We start from the raw sequence: 8,529 nt of genomic DNA on the forward strand, positions 1-8,529 counted from the left end.
GTTTTCCTGGTTCTGCTCATCTCAGTCAGCATCAGTTCATGCAAATCCCTCCAGGTTTCCCTGAAATCCTGTTCCTTCCGGTTTCTAATAGAACAATAGTGTTCCATGACATACATATACCACAGTTTGCTAAGCCATTCCCCAATTGAAGGACATTTACTTGATTTCCAATTCTTTGCCACCACAAACAGGGCTGCTACAAATATTTTTGTACAAGTAATATTTTACCCTTTTTCCCTTATCTCTCCAGGGTATAGACCCAGTAGTGGTATTGCTGGGTCAAAGGGTATGCACATTTTTGTTGCCCTTTGGGCATAGTTCCAAATAGCTCTCCAGAAGGGTTGGATGAGTTCACAGCTCCACCAACAGTGAAATAGTATCCCAGATTTCCCACATCCCTTCCAACAATGATCATTATCCTTCCTGGTCATACTGGCCAATCTGAGAGGTGTGAAGTCGTACCTCAGAGAAACTTTAATTTGCATTTCTCTAATAATGATTTAGAGCATTTTTTCATATCGCTATGGATTACTTTGATCTCCTCATCTGTAAATTGCCTTTGCATATCCCTTGAACATTTGTCAATTGGGGAATGGCTTTTTGTTTTAAAGATATGACTCAGTTCTCTGTCTATTTTAGAAATGAGTCCTTTGTCAAAATCATTAGTTGTAAAGATTGTTTCCCAATTTACTACCTTTCTTTTGATCTTGGTTACATTGGTTTTATCTGTGCAAAAGCTTTTTAATTTAATGTAATTGAAATCATCTAGTTGTTTTTTGGTGATGTTCTACAACTCTTCCTTAGTCACAAACTGCTCCCCTTTACATTGATCTAACAGGTAGACTAGTCCTTGATCTTCTAATTTGCTTATAGCATTGTTTTTTATGTCTATGTCCTGTAACCATTTGGACCTTATCTTGGTAAAGGGTGTGAGGTGTTGGTCTAATCTAAGTTTTTTTCCATACTAACTTCCAATTGTCCCAGCAATTTTTATTAAAGAGGGAGTTTTTATCCCAATGGCCAGACTCTTTGGGTTTATCAAACAGCAGATTACTATAATCATCTCCTGCTTTTACACCTAGTCTATTCCACTGGTCCACCACTCTATTTCTTAGCCAATACCAAACAGTTTTAATGACTGTTGTTTTATGATAAAATTTTAGATCAGGTAGGGCTAAGCCACATTCTTTTGCACTTTTTTTCATTAAGCTCCTGGCAATTCTGGACTTTTTATTTCTCCCTATGAATTTACTTACAATTTTTTCTTACTCTTTAAAGTAATGTTTTGGAATTTTGATTGGTAGGGCACTAAACAGATAGTTTAGTTTTGGTAGAATTGTCATTTTTATTATATTAGCTCTACCTATCCACGAGCAATTGATATTTGCCCAGTTATTTAAAGCTGATTTAATTTATGTGAGAAGTGTTTTATAATTGTTTTCAAAAAAAGATTCTGAGTCTGTCTTGGCAAATAGACTCCCAAATATTTTATATTTTCTGAGGTTACTTTGAATGGGATTTCTCTTTCTAGTTCTTCCTGCTGTTTCTTGCTAGACATATATAGAAAAGTTGAGGGTTTTTTTTTATAACCTGCAACTTTGCTAAAATTGCTAATTGTTTCCAGTAGTTTTTTAGATGATTTCTTGGGATTCTCTAGGTAGACCACCATGTTATCTGCAAAGAGTGAGAGTTTTGTCTCTTCCTTCCCAATTCTAATTCCTTCAATTTCTATTTCTTCTCTAATTGCTGATGCTAACATTTCTAATGCAATATTGAATAGTAGTGGTGATAATGGGCATCCATGTTTCACCCCTGATCTTATTGGGAATGCCTCTAGCCTCTCCCCATTGAATATAATGCTTGTTGATGATTTCAGATAGATACTGCTAATTATTTTAAGGAACAGTCCATTTATTCCTACACTCTCTGGTGTTTTTCATAGGAATGTATGCTGTATTTTGTCAAAAGCTTATTCAGCATCTATTGATATGATCATATGATTTCTGATAGGTTTGTTGTTGATATAATTGAGTATACTAACAGTTTTCCTAATATTGAACCAACAGTGAATTCCTGGAATAAATCCTACTTGATCAAAATGTATTATCCTGGTGATGACTTGTAATCATTTTGCTAAGATTTTATTTAGTACTTTTGCATCTATATTCATCAGGGAAATAGGTCTATAATTTTATTTCTCTGTTTTAACTCTTCCTGGTTTATGTAACAGTACCATATTGGTTTCCATAGAAAGAGTTAGGCAGAGTTCCATCTTTCCCTGTTTTCCCAAAGAGTTTATACAGGATTGGAACCAATTGTTCCTTAAATGTTTGGTAGAATTCACTTGTGAATCCATCAGGCCCTGGAGATTTTTTTTAGGGAGTTCAATAATGGCTTATTGAATTTCTTTTTCTGAGATAGGCTTGTTTAGGTATTTAATCTCTTCTTCATTTAACCTGGGCAACTTATATTTTTGTAAATTTTTGCCCATTTCACTTACATTATCAAATTTACTGGCATAGAGTTGGGCAAAATAATTTCAAATTATTACTTTAATTTCCTCCTCATTGGTGGTGAGTTCACCTTTTTCATTTATGATACTAGCAATTTGGTTTTCTTCTTTTTTTTTAAATCAAATTGACCAGAGGTTTATCAATTTTATTGTTTTTTTCATAATACCAAATTTTGGTTTTATTTATTAATTCAGTAGCTTTTTTTGCTTTCACTTTTATTAATTTCTCCTTTAATTTTTAGAATTTCTAATTTGGTATTTAATTGGGGATTTTTGATTTGTTCTTTCTCTAATTTTTTTAGTTGTATTTTTAGTTCATTGATTTCCTCTTTCTCCAATTAATTCATATAAGCATTTAGAGCTATAATATATCCCCTGAGAGTTGCTTTGAATGAATCCCATAGGTTCTGGTATGTTGTTTCATCATTATCATTATCTAGGATAAAAGGGTTAATTCTTTCTATAATTTGTTTTTTGGTCCACTCATTTTTTAAAATGAGGTTATTCAGTTTCCAATTTATTCTGGGTCTATATCTCCTTGGCCCAGTATTGCATATGACTTTTATTGCATTGTGATCTGAGAAAGATGTATTCATTATTTCTGCTTTTCTGCAGTTGATGATTAGATTTTTATGTCCTAGTACATAGTCAATTTTTGTATAAGTTCCATGTACTGCAGAGAAAAAGTTTTATTCCTTTCTATTCCCATTCAGTTTACTCCGTAAGTCTACCATATCTAATTTTTCTAACAGTCTATTTACCTCCCTAATTTCTTTCTTGTTTTTCTTATTTATTTTTAGTTTTTTTTGCAAGGCAAATGGGGTTAAGTGGCTTGCCCAAGGCCACACAACTAGGTAATTACTAAGTGTCTGAGACCGGATTTGAACCCAGGTACTCCTGACTCCAAGGCCAGTGCTTTATCCACTGCACCACCTAGCTGCCCCTCTTATTTGTTTTATGATTCGACTAATCTAGATCTGATAGCAGGAGGTTGAAGTCTCCCACTAGTAGGGTTTTGCTGTCTATGTCTTCCTGTAGTTCTTTCAGCTTCTCCTCTAAGAATTTGGGTGCTGTTCCACTGGGTGCATATATATCCAATATTGAAATGACTTTATTGTCTATGGTACCTTTTAGGAGGATAAAGTTTCTTTCCTTATCTCTTTTAATGCTATCTATTTTTGCTGCTGCTTTGTCTGAGATAAGGATTGCTATCCCTGCTTTTTTTACTTCAACTGAAGCAAAATATATTTTGCTCCAACCTTTTACCTTTACTCTATATGTATCTCTCTGCTTCAAATGAGTTTCTTGTAAGCAGCATATTGTACGATTCCGGTTCTTCATCCACTCTGCTATTTGCTCAAATTTTAAGGGAGAGTTCATCCCATTCACATTCAAGGTTATGATTACTAATTCTTTATTGCCCTCCATGCTATCTTCCCTCTGTTTGTATTTTTTCCCCCATTCCCCCCTTTTATCCATACTCCCCAGTCTTTTGTTTATGAATACTACCCCCTTCTTTCCCCTTTCTCTTTTTCCCTTTTCCCTTCCCTTCCTTTTGTTATTTACCCTTATTTTCTCCCCTCCCCTTTTCCCCTTTTAATACTTGAAATGTTAGATGTTTTATAAGTTAACTGAGTATGGGTAGGTTGACTTTAAGCCAAGTCTGATGAGAAGAAGATTCAGGTGTTTCTCCTCTGCTCCCTTCTTCCCCACTATTACCATAGGTTTTTTGTACCTCTTAGTGTAATGAGATTTACCCCATTCAATCCCCTCCCTCCTCCCGTCTCTTTCCTGTCCCCCTTTTTAGGGAGGTGGTGTCATTTTTAGGTCATTCTATTTAACTCATAGAAAAATCTGAGTGTCTGTCCCTTCTAGTTAAGTATATTCTATCAAACAGAGTCAAAATTCCTGAGAGTTATTAGAGTCTTTCTCCCAAGTGGGGTTAAAGCCAGTTACATCCCATTGGATAGTAGTCTCATGTATAGGTCATGAATGTCCATCATTTCTGGCTAGGTGTATTCTCTCTGTTAGAGTTACATTTCTCAAGATTTATGCGAATCTTTTTTCCCCCCATGCTGGGATATAGCCTGTTTCAACTTACTGGATCGCATCTTTTTTCCTTTTACCACCCCCTCCTTATTCTTTTTTTTTACCTTTTCATGCGTCTCTTGAACCTCCTGCTTGATGTCCAAATTTTCTGTTTAGCTCTGGTCTTTTCATCAGAAATTTTTGGTATTTTTCCATTTTGTTAAATGTTCATCTTTTTTTCCTGGAAGAAAAGGCTCAGCTTTGCAGGAAAGTAGATTCTTGGCTGCATTTCAAGCTCCCATGCTCTTCGAAATATCTCATTCCAGGCCCTTTGATCCCTTAAAGTTGATGCAGCCAGGTCCTGCATGATCCTTACTGTGGCTCCTTGATATTTAAATTGTTTCTTTCTGGCTGCTTGCAGGATTTTCTCTTTCATCTGATAGTTCTGGAGTTCGGCCACAACATTCCTTGGTGTTTTCATTTTAGGATCTTTTTCTGGTGGGGATCGATGTACTCTTTCAATAACTGCTTTGTCCTCTGATTCCATGATATCAGGGCAGTTTTCCATCATTAGTTCCTGTAATATTAAGTCCAGGCTTTTTTTCTCTTCAATCTTTTCAGGAAGTCCTATAATTTTCAGGTTGCCCATTCTCAATCTATTCTCAAGGTCAGTGGTTTTGCTGATGAGCTATTTTGCATTTGATTCTATTTTTTTCTATTTTTTGATTTTGTTTAATTGACTTTTGCTGTCTCATGGAGTCATTAGTTTCTGTAGACTCCATTCTTTTTTTGGGGGAGGAGTTTTCTTCATTAACCTTTTCCAACTCCTTTTCCAATTGGTTAATTCTACTTTTGAAAGATCTTTCCATTTGACCAATTGAGGTTTTGAGAGAATTAATTTCTTTTTTCATTTGCTCATTTGAGGGTCTCAGAGAATTATTCTCATTTTGTATTGTTTCAATTGATGATCTGAGAGATTTATTCTCATTTTGTAATTGTCCAATTGATGATCTGAGAGATTTATTCTCCTTTGGAATTTGTCCAATTGTACTTTCTAAGGTTTTGTTTTCTTGTTGCAAGGTATTAATTGTCTCTCCCAAATTTTTAAGCTCCTTCCTTATTTCTTCAAGGAAGTCTTTCTGTGCTGGAGACCATATTGTATTCTCCTCAGAGGTTCCAGGTCTCTCTGAGTTGGGGTCTTTCTCTTCCAGGAATTTTTCTATGGATCCACCTTTCCACTGACTCTTCTTCATTATGCTAAGACCTTGAGTTGGGGGGGGGCCTGGTTCACCTGGGCTTGGGACCGCTAAAGGGTTGACTGAGTGCAGTTTCTCTGGCAGGTGCTGGTTGCTTTCTCTGGAGTGTCTGTGACCTTGGTTGAGAGGCCTTCTCCCTTTGCTTGAAGGGGGAAGAGTTGGAACTATTGAATTCTTTTGCCTTCAATCAATGGTGGGCTTTACCCTTGCCTGAGGTCATTCCTCAGCTGGGCTTGTTCTGCTCACATACCTTGGCCTGAGGGAGAAGTAGTTTGTATTGGTTTGGGAAGAGGCCTCTGTGCAATGGAGGCATGGAATCAGAGTTTCTCAGATCCAAGGAGCCCAGGGATGGTGTCCCACAGCTCTCCTGCACCAGAACTCTCCTTCCAGCCTGGTCCCCAGGCTCCAGGGGAACAGCACCAACACCAGTGACTCTGCTTCCCTGCGGACCCAAGCCCGTGGTCCAGCCCCACCGCTGATCCAGTAGGTCCGGCTCTCTGGCCCTCAAACTCCTGGTTCTAATTCAGCTGTTAAACTGGCTGATCCGGGGCTGATCCTCCCTCTGAGCCCAGACTCACCTGTCCGAATTCGGTCAAAGCTGCTGTGGGAGACAAATCCTGATGTAGATGTTCTTTCTCCTTGCTTTTCTTTCTGAGTTTTGTGGGTCAGATTTCTTTTAAGAGGTTTGTTTCATGTGATAAATGGGGAAGAGATCAGGACACTTTAGAACTGTGCCTGTCTTCTCTCTGCCATCTTGGCTGGAACTCTATCCCTAATTTTCTAACAGAAAATTAAACTCTATATTATATGATGCCACAATTCATCTCTACACTAAGAACTTTACCACAACAATGATGGGAGGGAAGTTCCACGTTGTCATATCTGTTCATGTCTGTCATTTATAAGGCACTCACTATGTATTGAGTGCTGAAATACACACTGAGGATACAAAGACAGGCAAAAACCAATCCTTTATCTCAAGGTGCTCACAGAAAAAGAGAGACAACATGCAAACAATGATATACAACCAAGCTAAATAAATAATAAACTATTTGCAATCAACTGAGAGAAGGAATTGTTACTGAAGTTGATAGGGGAAGACTTTCCTTAAAAAATTAGCTGGGATATAAAGGAAAAAAGGAAAGTAATTGGTGCAGATGTGGAGAAAGAACATTTTAGTCACATGGAACCTTCAACAAAAATGCATAGAGTAAAAAAATGAAATTAGTTTTTTGAGTAATAGCAAGGATACCAATTATTTGAATGAAGAATATATCAGGGAAGAGTAGAAATGGGATGGGGAAATGTAAAGGAAAACTTTAAAAATGTGTGTGGGGAAGGGAAAGGAGTTATACATAATATTGAATTTCAAGGAGATGTGTGGTTGGTGTTAAAGAGGTATCATAGTTTAATGAGGGTAGCAATACAGATTGAATTTAAAAATATTATTTTGGAAGCTGAGTAGAAAATGGCTGAATTGAAATCTTGAAAGACCTTTAACAGTGAAACCAACTAGGAAGCTATTGCAATATTCTGGGAGTGATTTGATGACGAACCTCACTAAAATGGTGACGGTATTAGAGGAGAGAAGGAAGCATACATGAGTGATAACAGAAAAGCAAATATGAAAGTATTCAGAAACAGATAGGACATGCAGGAGGGGCAAGAGAAAAAGAGGAGTAAAGGATGGCATCTAGACTGAGATCTTAGGTAAATGAGAAGATGGTAGTATCCTCAAAAAGAAGGAGAACAAGAAACTAGAAAAGAGAAGGATTTGGGAGGAAAGGTAAAGAGTTAAATATTGATTATTTTAGGTTACTAAAAATTGAGTTGGAGAAGGAAATGGGAAATCACTCCAGTATCATTGTTAAGAAAATCCTAAACATTTTCTTGAAGTGTCATATATGACCAAAAATAGATGAACATTCAAAATAAAGAGATTCTTGTACAAGGAGATCAGCAGTTAGTTTTATATATAAAGATTGTGAATCATAATCATAGAGATGAAAGTTGAATCTTTGGGAACTGATGAAAAGATGAAAAAGCACTAAGGGAAAAGTCAAGAGAGGAAGAAAAAAGAGGACATGAGCTAGCAGTGGTTAACTGATATGGCATGGATGAAGATAAGCAGTAAGATAGACAAGCAGAGAAATAATAGAGAATGGAATCAAGAAAAACAAAGAAAAGAGATCATAAACAAAAATAATGATTGACACTTTCAAAGATTAGAGGGAGGTCAAGAAAGATGTGAATTGAGAAAAGGTTATTAGATCTGATAATTAAGAGACTGTTAGAAACACTGTATAGAACATCAGATATAGCTGAATTATGAGATTGGAATTCACACTGTGGAGAATCAATAAGAGAATGAAAGTAAAGGTATACATAGACTTTTCAATGAATTTAAAGACAAAAGCAGATGAAATGTATTACAATTGCTGTAGCCTTTTAATCCCAGACTCCAAACGTCAGTAGCTTTTAATTGCATCTTTTTTTGAGAAAGCATCAAATTTTTACCCCCTTTCTCTTTTTTATTGATATTTTCCCAAATACATGGTATGAAAGGTTTTTCAATATTCATCCATATGTATACATACATATATATACATACATACATATATATATATATATATATATATATATATAATATGTATATATTTATAAGTTAAAAATTTTCCTTCCATCCTGCCTTCCCACCCCACTCCCCTCAGCAGTGGATAGTAAGGTTAACTT

This window comes from Macrotis lagotis, chromosome 3 (assembly GCF_037893015.1).
Source record: "Macrotis lagotis isolate mMagLag1 chromosome 3, bilby.v1.9.chrom.fasta, whole genome shotgun sequence".
NCBI classification, from domain to species: domain Eukaryota; kingdom Metazoa; phylum Chordata; class Mammalia; order Peramelemorphia; family Peramelidae; genus Macrotis; species Macrotis lagotis.